The 20,083-nt window shown below is 45.7% G+C and overlaps 1 pseudogene; it reads left to right on the forward strand.

Moving 5' to 3' along the window:
- LOC119364456 overlaps positions 1-20,083 on the forward strand; it is a 93,187-nt pseudogene that overhangs the window by 19,715 nt on the left and 53,389 nt on the right.

Here is a 20,083-nt window from a genome sequence, read left to right on the forward strand (position 1 = left end):
CAGGGGACACAATCATATTTTCAGACAAACATTATAAATATAGCCTTATAATCAAAATAAACATTGTTTTTACAATGGTTCGAATCATCACTCGAATAGGAGATTCTTCGGGCACTGCGCCTCTATCAGGCGGGCACCCTCTGTGACCTGCGCCAAGTAGTGCCCGGCCGGATATTGGCCCCCACCGGATCCTGAGACGCTATAATAGTGGCATCCATATCCGTCCAATACGCTTTAACGTGGGCAAGGGCCATCCGCGCACCCTCTATGCATGCCGACCTCCTCATGGCATCGATCCGAGGCACGGCCCCAAGGAACTGTTGCACCAAACCAAAGTAATTGTCCGGCTTAGGCCCCTTCGGCCAAAGATGGTCTATTACAGACCGCATTGCAAGCCCAGACAGCCTGTGAAGCTCCACTACAGCAGCCATCTTGTCACTCAATGGCAGCGGGCGAGTGGGAGCATTGAACTGCGACCAGAAAAGCTTCTCTACTTCCTTCTCACCCTGATCTTTGAAGAACTCCACAGCATCAGCTGTACTCTTCGCCAGGTCCGCGTATGCATCCGCCGAACTCCAGCGTCCATCCAGGGGAGCGTACTTCGGATCGCAGAACTTCATCTGCAGCAAATAGGAGCCCCTAGCCGCGATTTTACCGGCATGTTGAAGCTCCTCCCGCGCACCCCTGAGCTCGGTCCGTATTTCCTTGGTGGCATTAAGTGCCTTGCTCTGTTCAGCCGATTTATCCTCAACGCGTCGTCTCCCGATCAGTTGGATTGGGCCAAGGACCCCCATGGCCGTATACTCATGGGCCAGTCCGGACAGCTGCCGCATACAATGAAGAATCCACAAGACTTGGCGATCAAGACAAGGACTCCTCCTCCACCGGCGTATTCGGCTAGGACTCTTGTTATCCTAGGCCTCTGGTGCATTATATAAACCGGAGCCAGGCTAGTCGATAGACATATACAACAATCATACCATAGGCTAGCTTCTAGGGTTTAGCCACTCCGATCTCGTGGTAGATCTACTCTTGTACTACCCATATCATCAATATTAATCAAGCAGGAGTAGGGTTTTACCTCCATCGAGAGGGCCTGAACCTGGGTAAACATTGTGTCCCTTGCCTCCTGTTACCATTGATCCTAAGACGCACTGCTTGAGACCCCCTACCCGAGATCCGTCGGTTTTGACACCGACATTGGTGCTTTCATTGAGAGTTTTGATGTGTGATCGGCGAAAGGATCAATGGCTCGACTGCAGGTCAACTGCGACGTCGGCTTTTTCGTCACCAGCTCGACTGGTCACCTTGGTTTGACCGAGGACTGCGCCCTACCTCCGATCGTCATGTTTGGATGAAGGCCTTCATCAACACCAACTCCGATCTCTATCAAGATCATGGAGGAGTCATCCATGGAGCTCGGGGGCTCAACGTCAACATTGCCCTCAGGCGACCGTGCTATTTTTCTGGACAGCAAACTTGTATCCGCTGTCACCGCCACCTCGAGTGTCGCATAAACGATTACTTCAGTGGAATTATGCAGAAATAAGTCTACAACAACCCTGCAAAAATTTCGCCGAGTTCCGATGGAGGAATCTCCGGCAATCTCCGATATACCGGAGCCCTGTTGAATCTGGACGAGAATCCGGACGAGTTCAGGGCGTGGTATCCAGCATCTAGCTCGGATGTCCTTTGGAGGATCCAACCGTTGATTTTCTGCGGAATTCCCGTATCTACCACCTGCCAAAAATTCAGCTCGATCCGACCGTCCAAACTCCGGGAAACTTCCGATTAGTGCATCACTTTTTGGATCTGTTTTCTGCGCGAGAACGAATCCGACCCGAATTCATCTTCTTTATGAACGGGATCTCGGACATCCCTTTTGAAGGAAGTTTTCGTATGGGGTGTTGTGTTTTATTCTCAAACACATCCCAGTAGTATTAAAAGTATTCTTGCAATACGGACTTCACCGTCGCGTCGGTGTCAAACCAGCCCGACAACATCACTCCACGGCGGCCGACCTGCGTTAGACACGTCGTCGCTTTGTTGAGCCGAGCTCAATTTCTTCGGATCATCATCTCGGCCAGCCAAACAATAGTTCGGCATCGCGAAGGATAAATCGTCACCAACATCACCGCCCCACGGATTACACGGAGCGGGCATATCGGCATCGCCGCACGGTCGCTTCATCAAGCCGGCATCGACCACGTCATGACCTGCATCAGCAGGGCCGCACTATTGCTTCTTCAAGCTGGTGTCCATCACGCCGACCTACTTCGACATCTCGGCTGGACCGGGGGCTTCGCCATCTCTTCATCAACCTACTCCGGACACTTCGACGTCGCTAGCCGACCAGCTCCGTCACGTTAGCTGGACCAAGGGCTTTGCCTCGGCGAGCCAACCTTTGCCAGCATCGCCATGCCATTGCTTCATCGCCCATCAGGCGATAGGTGTGCGGATCGAGTCCCAATTTCGGGAATCACCTTTCTTCGGATTGCTACAACAAATAAGCCAGGTGCTATTAATCCTAGTATTTTTTGCTTGTTAGGATTCATTTTCCCCAATGAATTATTACTCTGGTTTGTCCGTCATATGTGCGCAGGTCTATCAAATGGTGGCCGCATTAACGACGGTCGCAGGGTGGTTCGGTTAGTTTCCGTACATAGTCTGGCGAACGCCGCATCCGGAACTCGAACCGACATGTGAATTCAGGCCTTGCCATGTCTTTACCGCATCATGCCGCCGCCCTGCATCGACATTGACTTTGGCGCCAGGCCATATTTCTTTTATTACTCACTTTGCATAAATTATTTGTTATGCAATGATTTTTTTATCTTTATTATTATTACTATTATCTCCGGTTTGCACTATTTTTTGTGCACGGGAAAATGATCCAGCCGGACTATATCATTTGGCGTCACCTCGGCTGGACGGGGGGCTTCGTCAACACTTCATTACCCCATGCCAGGGACTTCGGCATCACCCTGCCGTCCTGCATTGACCGTGCTATGGAACCACTTCGGAGTGCCGAGCTCTTTGCTCCGCCACCTCGGGACCGGCTCGGGGATGGAACCTTGTCCCGCATCAAGCTCGGACCACGTCATCAATATCGAACACGTTAACCAGCTAAGTTGTCTTCATGCTCAAAGTTTTAAATTTTTAACTTGTGTTCGGCTCGGCCAAGCATTATACCCTTTTGGAAAAAAGTTGCTTGTAAAAATTTTCTTGTACAAACTTGTTTGTGACGCGCAAATTCAAATACCCCATTTACTTGGGGGGTTCCTTCATGAAGCTTTTTCCTCTTGCATATGGTTATACTTGTACGGCTTCGTTCCTTGTTCGTGTATTACGCCACAATATGCACCATATTGACTTAAGCGATTTGCAAGCTGGGTTGCCTGGCTCCTGTGCTTACCCCTACGTTCCCGGTTGTTCGGCTAGGGAGTAAAGGGAGCACCTCTGCGATTGTCATGATCGGGTCACCCGAGCCGGACCTCAGACTGGGTGAAGCCGAAAGCTAGCGCTCTTATTGTTTTCAATCATGGTCGGCACACAACGGAACTCATGAGTACAAAAAATCTATTGCACAAGTCTCATAATAACAATGAGCACCGAAGAAAGGTATCAGTGGGGGTACTATTTTCTTCGAAGATGCTTCTTACTCTTCGCAGTAATATAGCATAAGTTCCCTGAGCGCGCTGTTACAGCCTTATGGCCTGATTGCCTGGTTATTGGAAACACCATCGATATTCTCGACAGATGGAGTACATAACACTTTTTGGTCCTTGATCGAAGAGGGAGAAGCCGACGGTCGGTTAAGACGCGTTTAAAGTTCGGTTGAACATAGATATGATATAAGTACTTCGGTACATGCAATCATTCTTTTACCCAAGTCACTTGGGGGCTCTTAAATTTATATGAGCCTTTTTATGATAAGTGTTTTTCTTCTTAGTCGTTGCAAAGTTTTTATTATTATTTATCACTCCTTTTTTCAACACAAGTGTGCGGTCACTAGCCGGGGAGCCTAATTTCTCTCTCAAAGCCGCTAGAGTTTAGTTTGCTAAACTGGCCTAGTAAGAAGTACTCCGCCTTCGATATAGGAGGTTGAAGCCATAGGCTGACCCGCTTGAAGTTTTGAGATAGGATGTGTCATGTTAAAGCACGGTAGAAGCACCTTTTTTCTAAAGTCCAATTTTCGGATTGGCACCGAACACTTGATCTAGTTCGGACATTAACCTTTTGAATAAGTTTTTTGGCTTTTCGAGCCCATGGCACTTTTAAACTATTTGTGTGTTTTCAGCACAAGTCTCGCAGTGCAACGCAGGACACCTTTAGAGATTAGGCACAAACATTCTCGGATATTGCTATATATGCATCGGTTTTGAATTGTGTCTTCGGTCAATAGTTGGGTTGCCCGGCTCCTGCTTTCCTCCTATGTTCCGCTTTGTTCGGCTAGGTGTGCAAAGGGAGAACCACTGCGATTGTGCTTCCAGCTCACATGGTTAAGCACCTCAGTGGAGAAAGCCGAAAACTGACTGTCACAATAAGCGTAAACTGGTCGGCGATCCGATGACGGCGTTAAACGACGGGCCATTCATAACAATGGTCGAAGAGTTTACGGCTTGACCTCGACTGTCGCCGAACACTACCGAGGGCTATTAACTGGCCTCCCAAACTAAATCCTCGATATTTTGCTCTTACATTGGAGCTGAGGTTTCATGATCATGCTTAGCATGACAACCCAAAGAAAGGAACCGATAGCGGGACTATTTTCTTTGGAAGACATTTCTTCTGTTAAACAGTAATATAGCATGTCTCTCCGCGTACCTTTGTTTATAAAACCGTATGGCCAGATTGCCTTGTTTGTTGTAAATCTTTGCCCTCATAAAGGCTTTATAAAGTAGGACAAACACTCCTCGGCTATTGGCCGAGGAGGTGGAAGCCGATGGTCAGTCAACAAAGTTTTGTACAATGCGGATCCGAGCATTAATGACGTAAAGTACTTGGATACATAGAGTCATTACACATAATTTGTGATTTTACTATGGATATCGATCCTTAATTCGGCTCCCGTGCCCGCATTAAGGCTCGGGGGCTACTGGGCTTCAGGCTTATTATTTACAAATATTAAAGGGGCACATCGATCCCCTGATCTGGTGTTGCCACCCGACCAGTGTCTCGGGGGCTACTGCATTGCCTGTCCAATGCAGAAAATTTTAAGTGTAATACAGTCTTCGAGGAGATTTTGATCCTCAGGTTGATCGTCCGCACCCAACCTGAGTCTTGAGGACTGAGCACGCCGCTTGTTGTGTCCCGAAGTATTCTGCCGAGCTAGGACTTGATCCTCAGACCGATTTTGAAAATCAACCTGAGTCTCAACGGCTACGGGGATCAGCGGTCTTATGTCATCCTTCATGGGCATCTCGGGTTTTAGACCGATACCCACCTTGAGGGCTACTGGCTATGTATCTCGGCAGAGAATAAATTGCATCAATCAAAAATATTGACAAAAATCGGCCCACATTCGGGGTGGTGCACCACCTCGGAAGTAGTCCGGCATAAAGCTCGGGCACTAGTGGCTGGCTCCATAGAGGGCATTTCCGGCATTAAGCTCGGCTAAACTCCTTCAAAATTCTTTGAACCAAGGTGATTTATGACACCTCGGATATAGTCTAGCGTTGGAGCTCGGATACATAGTCTGGCGTTGGAGCTCGGATACAGTCCCGCGTTGGAGCCCGGATACATAGTCCGGCGTTGGAGCTCGGATACATTCCGGCGTTAGAGTTGGGAAGCGGTCCGGCGTTGGTGCTCGGCTACAAAAGATACCTCGAATGCGGTCCGGCGTTGGAGCTCGAACGCAAGAGGACGCTGCCGCCCGGGAACAACTTCAAACCCGAAGTGTGGCATAAAAATAACAAGGCATTGATAAAGGCCGGAAACTTAAAGGGGCTCCTCGGATACCCGACGTGTAAACTCGTCGAATACATTTCGGCGATCCTCAAGATAGAAGATGAGAAGATTTGTTGAACCAATTTTCAAGACCGGCAACCGAAGATGAAGAACAGTTCGGAAGAATGGAGGAGCGTCCCTAACTTGAAGACCGGTTCAGGGGGGCTACTGACGGTGTCCTGGACTAGGGGGTACTCAACGCGTCGTCTCCCGATCAGTTGGATTGGGCCGAGGACCCCCATGGTCGTATACTCATGGGCCAGTCCGGACAGCTGCCGCATACAATGAAGAATCCACAAGACTTGGCGATCAAGACAAGGACTCCTCCTCCACCGGCGTATTCGGCTATGACTCTTGTTATCCTAGGCCTCTGGTGCATTATATAAACCGGGGCCAAGCTAGTCGAGAGACATATACAACAATCATACCATAGGCTAGCTTCTAGGGTTTAGCCACTCCGATCTTGTGGTAGATCTACTCTTGTACTACCCATATCATCAATATTAATCAAGCAGGAGTAGGGTTTTACCTCCATCGAGAGGGCCCGAACCTGGGTAAACATTGTGTCCCTTGCCTCCTGTTACCATTGATCCTAAGACACACTGCTTGGGACCCCCTACCCGAGATCCGCCGGTTTTGACACCGACACTCCTTTTTCAGGAGCTCATACCGGACAGCGGCATTTTTTAACCCGATAGCCATTTCGACTATCTTTTCCTCGCTTCGGCGATGAGCAGCCTGTTCGGCTCTCAATTCCTCGGCCGCCTTTAGGGCAGCCGCATTGTTCACCCGAGCTTGTTCCTTGGCTAGAGCAAGTTCCGCCCTTAGGGCCTCCACGGCAGCAGCACCATCTGCAGTCCGAACATGTTACATTAATATGTGCCACCTTAATATTTTCCTATACAATGGGAGACAGGGCACATACCTTGTGATGTATCTAGCCGCTCATTCATCAGAGTGATATCGGCATCAATCGACCCAATTTGCCTCGTCAGTTCGGCAACTTCAACGGACGGGCCGGCGGCCGGACCCACAGGTACCAGCACATATTTACAACACCAATTATTGATTGATGATCCCCCGTCTATCGCCTAGCGCGGGCAACCAGAGTCTCAGGGGCTACTATCTATATGGTGTATTCTTCATTACATACCTCAAAGCCCCTGAGAAGGCTTGTAAATGCTTCATTCAAACCGCTTGTAGTGGATGAAATCTTCTTGAGCACCGCACTCATTAATGAGCGGTGCTCCTCCGAGAGCGCAGCTCGCTCAAGTAAGCCCGTCAGTACGTCCGGACTCAGGGCGGCTGACGTATTGGCCTCCGACCTCGGTAGATCCGGACTCCTCCGTGATGACACCTTGGTGTCGCCCGCTTCAAGAATCGGAGAGGCGGGTGGGGTCTCGCTCTCCATCATCTCCGGAGGAAGGTCCCCCGAAGACGATCCCTGTTGAGAAGATCTGCTAGCCAGACTGCAAAAAGTTGAATCCTGGTTATTGACCCAGGAGAAATACAGTACCTTCAAGTTAATGATTGACTTACGGGTCGGTGGAGGGTTGGCCCGTTGGTGGGCATAACGCGGTGAGGATGCCCGTCGCAGCATTGCCCCTTGGTGACACCTTCTTCCCTGGTTCAGGCGTCTCCGTCTCCAAGTCTTCGGAGGCGGCCCTCTTCTTCCCGCGCGGGGAGGAGGCTTTAGCCTCCCCTCCCCGACTATCCTCCTTGGGGGAGGTAACAATTCCCCCGGTTTGGATGTGTAGCGTGTGGGGTTCGGATTCTTCATCCCTCCCCTTGTCTTTCCCCGAGGGCATTCTGTTGAGTACTCGGTCAAGCATCTTGGCCATGGTAGGGGTGGGAGAGCCTTCGGGAAGCGGTGCCGGACACCTAATTCTCTCCGCCTTGCTGAGCCATTCCTGGACGGGATGATTGTCAGAACAAACATTGATGATAAATACAAAACAGGGTGTCCAGTATCAAGGCTACTTACTTGGGTATCTAGGCGATTATAGCTTAGGCCCGCATCCTCGGTGGTGTCCGGACACATTACTTTCCGTCCGAAGAATAATTTGCACATCTCTTCGAGCTTCAAGCCGAAGAAGTGCTTGACGGTCCGCGGACCCTCCGGATTGAACTCCCACATCCGGAGAGGCCGGCGTTGGCACGGCAGCGTCTGCCGGATTAACATCACTTGCATTATGCTGACAAGATTAATGTCCCTCGCAAGAAGCTCCCGGATGCGATTCTGCAGTATTGGTATATCACCAGCGGGACCCCAATTCCGTCCTATGTCTGTCCAAAATGCCAACTACGACAGAGGGCCCGAGCAAAACGCGGGGGCAGCCACCCACTTTGTGCCTCTGGGAGCCGTGACATAAAACCACCTCCGCTGCCATACATCGGATACTTCTAGGAAAGAACCCTCTGGCCATGGGGCGTCGGTGTTTCTGCTTATTACCGCACCTCCGCACTCCGCATGTCGCCCCTCAAATCATCTTCGACTTCACATTAAAGGTCTTGAGCCATAAGCCGAAGTGTGGTGTGATGTGGAGAAAAGCCTCGCACACAATAATAAACGACGAGATATGGAGGATAGCGTCTGGAGCCAGGTCATGAAAATCCAACACATAATAGAACATGAGACCCCTCACGAAGGGATCGAGGGTGAAACCCAAACCGCGGAGGAAGTGTGGGACGAAAATGACACGCTCATTGGGCTCCTGCATAGGGATGACCTGCCCTGGAGCAGGAAGCCTGTGCTGGATATTGGCGGTCAGGTATCCGACCTCCTAAGCTTTGCAATGTCCTTCTCTTCAATCGAGGAGGCCACCCACCGGCCTTGAGGGTCAGATCCGGACATATTGGATGATTCCGGAGGGGTGGAGCTTAGGTCTTGGGTGTTGGAACTCGAGGTGCGAGAAGGCGCGATGAAGGTGAAAAGGAGGCGTAGGCCTTGGCCCCTTTATAAAGAAGGTGAATATCAAGAGTCCCCGGTGTGACCGTTTGAGGCTTATCTAAAAACACACAGGGTTATACCAACAACCGTCGAGGGGTCACACACGCTCACATTGATGGAAAATCCCGTAATAAGAGGAACACGATCTCTGCCTCGACGGGATGTGCCAATAAAACCGCCTCGTAGCACGAGTCGTTGTGGGGTAAGAAATGTCGGTTCGTGTTGGACCAAGCCACGTTGCAAGGGCATGACGCACGAAGATTGCCAGCAAATCAGATCTATACCATGTGAAGATCATCTTGCAAATCCGGACACGGTCTACGTGTTCGATGACTACTTTGGAGTATTCGGAGAAGGAACCTGCCTTGCAATGCCGAAGACAATACTACACGCCGGACTCATCGTTATTGAAGTCTGGTTCAGAGGCTACCGAGGGAGTCCTGGATTAGGGGGTATCCGGACAGCCGGACTGTGTACAACGTCCGGACTATTGAGGCGTGAAGATACAAGACTCAAGACTTCGGCCCGTGTCCGGATGGGACTCTCCTTTGCGTGGAAGGCAAGCTTGGCAATCCGTATATTGTGTTTCCTTTCTTGTAACCGACTCCATGTAAACCCTAGACCTCTCCGGTGTCTATATAAACCAGAGAGGTTGGTCCTTAGAAGGCCGATCACAATTACAATCATACCATCATAGGCTAGCTCCTAGGGTTTAGCCTCTACGATCTCGTGGTAGATCTACTCTTGTACTACCCTTATCATCAATATTAATCAAGCAGGAAGTAGGGTTTTACCTCCATCGAGAGGGCCCGAACCTGGGTAAATATCTGTGTCCCTTGTTTCCTGTTACCATCAGCCTTGACGCACAGATCGGGACCCCCTACCCGAGATCCGCCGGTTTTGACACCGACAGGCATCCCCAAGCTTAGGCTTTTGGATATTCTTGAATATCTTGGGGTGCCATGGGCATCCCCAAGCTTAGGCTTTTGCCACTCCTTATTCCATAGTCCATCAAATCTTTACCCAAAACTTGAAAACTTCACAACACAAAACTCAACAGGAAATCTCATAAGCTTCGTTAGTGAAAGAAGGCAAAAACACCACATAAGGTACTGTAATGAACTCATTATTTATTTATATTGGTGTTAAACCTACTGTATTCCAAGATCTCTATGGTTGATACCACTTAATACTAGCCATAGATGCATCAAAATAAGCAAACAACACATGAAAAACAGAATCTGTCAAAAACATAACAGTGTGTAGCAATCTGGAACCCACGAATACTTATGGATATCTAAAATTCCTACCAAAATAGGAAGTCCTGGGCAATTTATCTATTGATCTACAGCAAAAAGAATAAACAGAAAATCGCATTTCTGTGATTTAACAAAACTAATTTCGTGCGCACAAAGTTTCTGTTTTTTAGCAGAATCAAATTAACTATCACCATAGGTTATCGTATAGGTTCTACTTGGCACAAACACTAATTAAAACATAAAAACACATCTAAACAGAAGCTAGATGCAACATTTATTACTAAACAGAAACAACAACAAAAACACAAATAAAATTGGGTTGCCTGCCAACTAGCACTATCGTTTAACGCCCCTAGCTAGGCATAAAAGTGAGGATAGATCTAAGTAGTGCCATATTTGGCACTCAATTCCTTAATAGAGCACTTATAGTGTTTAGGGGTTTCTCCCCTTTTAGCAATGATTAAACCCTTAGGCAAGAATTCAAGAAATTCATTTGTAGCAAAAGGTTCCTTAATGATAGAGAGACAATTGGGATGAACACTTATTGATTTCAGATCCGCATTTCCCTTACTAGAAGATTCACCCTTATTTTTAGGAACATAAATAAATTTGGCAGTTTTTGTAGGAGGATTTGGAGTGTTTTTCACGGAAGAAAATGCCGACCCTAAGTTGGTAATGATATCCTCAAGTTTACCGATTCTCGTAGAATCTAGATCTATTCTTTCATTAACTATAGGTTCTTTCTCTTTAAAAAAATCAAAGTAACTCCATCCCTAGATCCATATTGGGTAATTTAATTATGAATCTTTTTATCCAAATTTTCAATCAGCTCAACAGTGGCAACTTTATTTTCAACAATTTCAAGCCTTTGCATCACATGTTCTAAAGTTAAAACAGTTCCATTAACCAAAACAGGTAGTGGGCCAAACAGATCTAACATAGCATTATAAGCGTCAAACGTATGGCTACTCAAGAAATCCCCTCCGGTAATGGTATCAAGAATGCATCTATTCCAAGGAGTAATGCCTACATAAAAATTGCGAAGAAGAACGGAAGTAGAAAGCTTCCTAGTAGATTTATTTTGAGCATTGCAAATTCTATGCCAAGCATCTTTTAAATTTTCTCCCTCCCTTTGCTGAAAATTAAGAATTTCATGTTTAGGAGTAATAACGAGGATAGGAGGACTAGCCATGACAACAAGCAAATAAAAGACAAGCGAAAGAGAGGAGATTGGGAAAGAGGAGGCGAATAAAATGGCAAGGGTGAGGTGGGGGAGAGGAAAATGAGAGGCAAATGGCAAATAATGTAAATGCAAGGGAGATGAGTTTGTGATGGGTACTTGGTATGTATTGACTTGAGCGAAGACCTTCCCCGGCAACGGCACCAGAAATCCTTCTTGCTACGTCTTGAGCTTGCGTTGGTTTTCCTTGAAGAGGAAAGGGTGATGCAGCAATAGTAGCATAAGTATTTCCTTCAGTTTTTGAGAACCAAGGTATCAATTTAGTAGGAGGCTCCTCAAAAGTCCCACGCACCTACATAAACAAACAAAGAACTCGCAACCAATGCAATAAAGGGGTTGTCAATCCCTTCACAGCCACTTGCGAAAGTGAGATCTGATAGAGATAGTATGATAAGATAAATATATTTTTGGTATTTTATAATATAGATTGGAAAAGTAAAGATGCAAATAAAAGTAGATTGAAAGCTTATATGATCAAATATAGACCCGGGGGCCATAGGTTTCACTAGTGGCTTCTCTCAAGATAGCATAAGTATTACGGTGGGTGAACAAATTATTGTCGAGCAATTGATAGAAAAGCGAATAATTATGAGATTATCTAGGCATGATCATGTATATAGGCATCACGTCCGTGACAAGTAGACCAACTCCTGCCTGCGTCTACTACTATTACTCCACACATCGACCGCTATCCAGCATGCATCTAGAGTATAAAGTTCATAAGAACAAAGTAACGCATTAAGAAAGATGACATGATGTAGAGGGATAAACTCATGCAATATGATATAAACCCCATCTTTTTATCCTCAATGGCAATAATACAATACATGCCTTGCTGCCCCTGCTGTCACTGGGAAAGGACAGCGCAAGATTGAACCCAAATCTAAGCACTTCTCCCATTGCAAGAAAGATCAATCTAGTAGGCCAAACCAAACTGATAATTCGAAGAGACTTGCAAAGATAACTTAATCACACATAAAAGAATTCAGAGGAGATTCAAATATTTCTCATAGATAAACTTGATCATAAACCCAAAATTCATTGGATCTCGACAAACACACCGCAAAAAGAGTTACATCGAATAGATCTCCAAGAAGATCGAGGAGAACATGGTATTGAGATCCGAAAAGAGAGAAGAAGCCATCTAGCTAATAACTATGGACCCGAAGGTCTGTGGTAAACTACTCACAACTCATCGGAGGGGCTATGGTGTTGATGTAGAAGCCCTCTGTGGTCGATTCCCCCTGCGGCGGAGCACCGGCGAAGGCTCCAAGATGGGATCTCACAGATACAGAAGGTTACGATGGTGGAAATAGTTTTTCATTGGCTCCCTGGATGTTCTCGGGGTACGTGGGTATATATAGGAGGAAGAAGTAGGTCGATGGCTGCCCGGGGGGCCCACGAGATAGGGGGACACGCCTTGTAGGGGTGGGCTCGCCCTCCACCCTCGTGGCCACCTCGACTGCTTCTTGACTTGCACTCCAAGTCCTCTGGATCATGTTCGTTCCAAAAATCACGCCCCCGAAGGTTTCATTCCGTTTGGACTTCGTTTGATATTCCTTTTCTTCGAAATACTGAAATAGGCAAAAAACAGCAATACGGGATGGGCCTCCGGTTAGTAGGTTAGTCCCCAAAAATGATATAAATGTGTAAAGTAAAGCCCATAAACATCAAAATGGGTAATATAATAGCATGGAACAATCAAAATTTATAGATACGTTGGAGACGTATCATCGTGTCCCAAGGACATCAAAGGTATAAGAAGTTTCCTTGGTCATGTCGGTTTTTATAGGAGGTTCATTAAAGACTTCTCTAAAATTTCTAGGCCGCTGACTAATCTCTTACAAAAAGATGTTCCTTTTGTTTTTGATGATGATTGTGTAGAAGCATTTGAAATACTTAAGAAAGCCTTGATTTCTGCACCTATTGTCCAGCCACCTGATTGGAATTTAGAAATCATTTGTGATGCTAGTGATTATGGTGTAGGTGCTGTTCTAGGACAAAGAGTTTATAACAAATTAAACGGTATTCAATATGCTAGTAAAACTCTAGATAGTGCCTAGAGAAATTATGCTACTACTGAAAAAGAATTTTTAGCTGTTGTATTTGCTTGTGATAAGTTCAGACCTTATATTGTTGATTCCAAAGTAACTGTACACACTCATCATGCTACTATTAAATACCTTATGGAAAAGAAAGATGTTAATCCTAGACTTATTAGATGGGTTCTCTTGCTACAAGAATTTGATTTGCATATTATTGATAGAAAGTGAGTTGAGAACCCCATTGCAGACAACTTGTCTAGGTTAGAGAATGTTCTTGATGACCCACTACCTAATGATGATAGCTTTCCTGATGAACAATTAGCTGTCGTAAATGCTTCTCATACTGCTCCATGGTATGCTGATTATGCTAATTACATTGTTGCTAAATTTATACCACCTAGTTTCACATATCAGCAAAAGAAAAAGTTTTTCTATGATTTAAGACATTACTTTTGGGATGACCCGCACCTTTATAAAGAAGGAGTAGATGGTGCTATTAGATGTTGTGTACCTGAGCATGAACAGGAACAGATCCTACGTAAGTGTCACTCCGAGGCATATGGAGGACACCACGCTAGAGATAGAACTGCACATAAGGTATTGCAATCCGGTTTTTATTGGCCTACTCTCTTCAAAGATGCCCGTAAGTTTGTCTTATCTTGTGATGAATGTCAAAGAATTGGTAATATTAGCAGGCGTCAAGAAATTCCTACGAACTATTCACTTGTTATTTAACCATTTGATGTTTGGGGCTTTGATTATATGGGACCTTTTCCTTCCTCTAATGGGTATACACATATTTTAGTTGTTGTTGATTACGTTACTAAGTGGGTAGAAGCTATTCCAACTAGTAGTGTTGATCATAACACTTCTATTAAGATGCTTAAGGAAGTTATTTTTTCGAGGTTTGGAGTCCCTAGATACTTAATGATTGATGGTGGTTCACATTTTATTCATGGTGCTTTTCGTAAAATTCTTGCTAAGTATGATGTTAATCATAGAATTGCATCTCCGTACCATCCACAGTCTAGTGGTGAAGTAGAACTAAGTAATAGAGAGCTTAAATTAATTTTGCAAAAGACTGTTAATAGATCTAGAAAGAATTGGTCCAAGAAGCTTGATGATGCATTATGTGCCTATAGAACCGCATACAAAAATCCTATGGGTATGTCTCCATATAAAATGGTTTATGGAAAAGCATGTCACTTACCTCTCGAATTAGAACATAAGGCATATTGGGCCATTAAAGAGCTCAATTATGATTTCAAACTTGCCGGTGAGAAGAGACTATTTGACATTAGTTCACTTGAGAATGGAGAACCCAGGCCTATGAGAATGCCAAACTGTTTAAAGAAAAAGTTAAAAGATCGCATGACAAAAGGATACAAAAGCGTGAGCTTAATGTAGGTGATTATGTTTTGCTATACAACTCTCGTTTAAGATTTTTTGCAGGTAAACTTCTCTCTACATGGGAAGGTCCTTATGTTATTGAGGAGGTCCGTCGTTTCGGTGCCATAAAAATCAACAAATTTGAAGGCACGAATCCGAAGGTGGTGAACGGTCAAAGAATCAAGCATTATATCTCAGGTAATCCCATAAATGTTGAAACCAATATTATTGACACCGTAACCCCGGAGGAGTACATAAGGGACACTTTCCATAACGTTTCAGACTCCGAAAAGGAATACGTATGTGGTACGGTAAGTAAACCGACTCCAAAACAGTTCTAATAGAAATTTTCTCTATTTTGGAATATTTAGAAAAACAGGAAAATAAGAAGTAGTCCGGAGAGGACACGAGGCATCCACGAAGGTGGAGTGCGCGCCCTACCCCCTAGGCGCCCCCTGCCTCGTGGGCACCTCGTGTGCCCTCCGGACTCCGTTTTCTTGCACGATACTTCTTCAGTCGGTAAAAATTCATTATATAATATCCCTAAGGTTTTGACCACCGTACCACGACGAAATCCTCTATTTCTTGTTTTGAGTTGTCTTTTGCTGTAGATTAGAGCAATATGTCGTCCCCCTCCGCCAACAATGTGGGCGAAGATGCTTGGCTAATGAAGATACAGGCGAAGTGAGAAGAAATCGAGGAAATCAAGGAAGGTGACAAGATCAAGGAGGTCGCAAAGGAGCAAGTCCCAATAGTAGAAGAAAGAGGCTTCTCTCCACCTTACTACAATCATCTCACCCCAACTGAGATTGAAGCTTTCAAGACGATTGAGCTTGCTCACATACAAAATAAGTATCTCACACATGAAAATATTTTGTTGCAAGAGCATATCACCGCACTCAAGGGCATTATCCGCAAGCTGGAGGATCTCCTATGCTCGATGTGCGACACCCCGTCATCAACAACTCCATCATCACCACCTCCGAGGAAAGAGACATAAACACATGGGAATGGGCACTCCCCTTGGCAACTGCCAAGATTGGGGGAGGTGCCCCAGTATCGTATAACCATCACACTTCTATCTTTACCGTTTTTCTTAGTTCGAACCTTTTGGTTATATCTCGATCTAGTAGAATAAAGTTTAGTATGATCTAGCTTTGAGTTTTTGTGTTGATCCCTATCTATGTAATCGAGTCCGTGAGCTATATATAATAAAGATTAGTTTTGATTCGAGGGCTTTGCTATCTTGCTATGATCTTGAGGGAATAAAAGAAAGAATAAAAAGAAACAAAAAGATCATATTGATCTTATGGAGAGTAATGACTTCACATATAAAGAGTATGATGAATAAAAGTTGTTGAGAGTTGACAAACATAGTTTTGGTCATCGTTGCAATTAATAGGAAGTAATAAAGAAAGAGAGGTTTTCACATATAAATATACTATCTTGGACATCTTTTATGATTGTGAGCACTCATTAAAATATGACATGCTAAAAAGTTGATGTTGGACAAGGAAGACAACGTAATGGGTTATGTTTTCTTATATCCGAATAAATTATATTGTCATACATCATCCAACATGTTAAGCTTGCCTTTCGCCCTCATGCTAGCCAAATTCTTTGCACCAAGTAGAGATGCTACTTGTGCTTCCGAACATCCTTAAACCCAGTTTTGCCATGAGAGTCCACCATATCTACCTATAGACTGAGTAAGATCCTTCAAGTAAGTTGTCATTGTTGCAAGCAATAAAAATTTCTCTCTAAATATGTATGATCTATTAGTGTGGTGAAAATAAGCTTTATACGAGCTTGTGATATGGAAGAAATAAAAGCGACGGACTGCATAATAAAGGTCCCTATCACAAGTGGCAATATAAAGTGAGGTTCTTTTGCATTAAGATTTTGTGCATCCATCCATAAAAGCACATGACAACCTCTGATTCCCTCTGCGAAGGGCCTATCTTTTATTTTTGCCTTCTACCTTATACAAGAGTCATGGTGATCTTCACCTTTCCCTTTTTATACTTTATCCTTTGGCAAGCACTATGTGTTGGAAAGATCCTGCCTTATACAAGAGTCATGGTGATCATAAAGCATTATTGTTGACGTTACCCTTGAGGTAAAAGGTTGGGAGGCGAAACTATAAGCCCCTATCTTTCTCTATGTCCGATTAAAACTTCATACCCATAAGTATTGCGTGAGTGTTAGCAATTGTGAAAGATTAAATGATAGTTTAGTATGTGGACTTGCTGAAAAGCTCTTATATTGACTCTTTCCGATGTTATGATAAATTGCAATTGCTTCAATGACTGAGATTATAGTTTGCTAGTTTTCAATGAAGTTTCTGATTCATACTTTACATTGTGAATAGATTGTTACTTTAGCATAAGAAAACATATGACAATATATATGTTGCTGTTCTAAGAATGATCATGATGCCCTCATGTCCATATTTTATTTTATCGACAGCTCTATCTCTAAACATGTGGACATATTCTTTGATATCGGCTTTCGCTTGAGGACAAGCGAGGTCTAAGCTTGGGGGAGTTGATACGTCCATTTTGCATCAGCTTTTATATCAATACTTATTGCATTATGGGTCGTTACTACACATTATGTCACAATACTTATGCCTTTTCTCTCTTATTTTACAAGGTTTACATGATAAGGGAGAATGCCGGCATCTGGGATTCCGGGCTGGAAAAGGAGAAAATATTAGAGACTTATTCTGCACAACTCCAAAAGTCATGAAACTCCATAAAAGTCGGTTTTGAAATATATTTAAAATATTGGGTGAAGAAAGCACTAGAGGGGGGCCACCGACTGTGCACGAGGGTGGGGGGCGCGCCCTACCCCCTGGGCGCGCCCCTGCCTTGTGGGCCACATAGAAGCCCCCCGATGCCCATCTTCTGGTATAAGGTGTCTTTTGCCCTGGAAAAAATCAGAAGGAAGCTTTCGCGATGAAGCGCCGCCGTCTCGAGACGGAACCTTGGCGGAACCAATCTAGGGCTCCAGCGGAGCTGTTCTGCCGGGGAAACATCCCTCCGGGAGGGGGAAATCGTCACTATCATCATCACCATCGATCCTCTCATCGGGAGGGGGTCAATCTCCATCAACATCTTCACCAGCACCATCTCCTCTCAAACCCTAGTTCATCTCTTATATCCGATCTTTGTCTCAAAACCTTAGATTGGTACCTGTGGGTTGCTAGTAGTGTTGATTACTCCTTGTAGTTGATGCTAGTTGGTTTATTAGGTGGAAGATCATATGTTCATATCCTTTATGCATATTAATACCCCTCTGATTATGAACATGAATATGATTTGTGAGTAGTTACATTTGTTCCTGAGAACATGGGAGAAGTCTTGTTATAAGTAGTCATGTGAATTTGGTATTCCTTCGATATTTTGATGAGATGTATGTTGTCTCTCCTCTATATGTGAACGTTGACTACATGATACTTTACCATTGTTTGGGCCTAGAGGAAGGCATTGAGAAGTAATAAATAGATGATGGGGTTGCTAGAGTGACAGAAGCTTAAACCCTAGTTTATGCGCTGCTTTGTAAGGGGCTGATTTGGATCCATGTGTTTCATGCTATGGTTAGGTTTACCTTAATTCTTCTTTCGTAGTTGCGGATGCTTGCGAGGGGGGTTAATCATAAGTGGGATGCTTGTCCAAGCAAGGGCAGTACCCAAGCACCGGTCCACCCACATATCAAATTATCAAAGTAACGAACGCAAATCATATGAGCAAGATGAAAACTAGCTTGACGATAATTCCCATGTGTCCTCGGGAGCGCTTTCCTTCATATAACAGTTTGTCCGGGCTTGTCTTTTGCTACAAAAAGGATTAGGGCATCTTGCTGCACCTTGTTTACTTTTGTTACTTATTACCCATTACAAATTAGCTTATCCCAAAACTATCTGTTACCGATAATTTCAGTGCTTGCACAGAATACCTTACTGAAAACCGCTTGTCATTTCCTTCTGCTCCTCATTGGGTTTGACACTCTTACTTATCGAAAGGATTACGATAGATCCCTTATACTTGTGGGTCTTCAGCGGCGCGAGGGTTTGGTGGACGGGGCCGCGGATCTGGAGCTTGAGGCGGCGCTTCGGTCCAAGCTCGAGGTGGGCCAGACGGCGTGCAAGCAGGTGGCTCATGAGCGTGAGGCCTGGGCGGCCGGGCCCAAGTGGCTTCAGCGCGACAAGCGGGCCCGCTCTACGGCGGCCTCGGTGGCGGCTTCTGGCTCGGAGGCGCCCAGATTTGGCGGTTCCAGCAGGGATCCGTGGGAGGCCGCGACGGCGACAGGCGGGGCCCTGGGCTCTGGCCATGCTCCCCATCCCCCTCCTCCTCCCTTCGCGGGCCGCTAGCTCCGGTCCGTGGCGCCGAATGTGCACCAGGGTCCTCCTCGGGGTTTGGTGGTCAGTCGTTGCCACGCGGTGGCCCTGGATCTGGCTCCTTTGGTCGTCGCCCCCCCCCCCTTCTGGTCCTGGCTCTTCTTCGGCTGGTCAGGGGGATGGGATCCTCCCTCCTCCTCCTTCCCTACCCGCTAGTCCTTCCTCTAGCCAACCTTCCAACTCCAATCCCAACCTCACCTGTTTCACCTGCCATCAGCCAGGTCGCTTCCAGTCCCATGCTTTAATCCACCTTTCTGCCTCATCTGCAGGTAGGAGGGGCACCTCACCATGGACTGCTAAAACCGCTGCAAACCTGCTTCTTTTGTGCACTATGGTCTTGGTCTTCCTGGCTGCTCCTTCTTCTCTCTTGATAATGAGATTCCTCATGTGGTTGTTGCCCCTGCCTTGTCCAATCATCACTATCAAAGAACACAAGATCTCTCCCCAGACTCTTCTTGATGAACTCAGACTGTGGAACGACAGTGGATGGGACTGGCAGGTCTGACAGCTTTCTGACTTTGAATTCGTGGCCGTTTTTCCTTCCAAAGGTAGCCTTAAGATGATCTCCTTGTGTACTAGTTTCACACTCCCTCTTAACCAACTGGTGGTCTCCGTCAAGGCCGCGTCCACTGGCTCCAAATCTATTCCCTTGCTCTCTGATGTGTGGGTCCTGGTCAATGACGTTCCTACAGCCTTGCACTCATCTGAGTTCTTGATGGCATTTGGTGTGTTGATTGGCAAACCCATTATGGTTGATCCTGACTCCCTTCAAGTCATTGGTCCCGTCCATCTCAGAGTTTACTGTGTTGATCCCCTTTGTGTCCGTGGAGCCGCTGACGTCTTCCCTTC

The sequence above is a fragment of the Triticum dicoccoides genome, chromosome 2B (genome assembly GCF_002162155.2).
Source record: "Triticum dicoccoides isolate Atlit2015 ecotype Zavitan chromosome 2B, WEW_v2.0, whole genome shotgun sequence".
In the NCBI taxonomy this organism is placed as follows: domain Eukaryota; kingdom Viridiplantae; phylum Streptophyta; class Magnoliopsida; order Poales; family Poaceae; genus Triticum; species Triticum dicoccoides.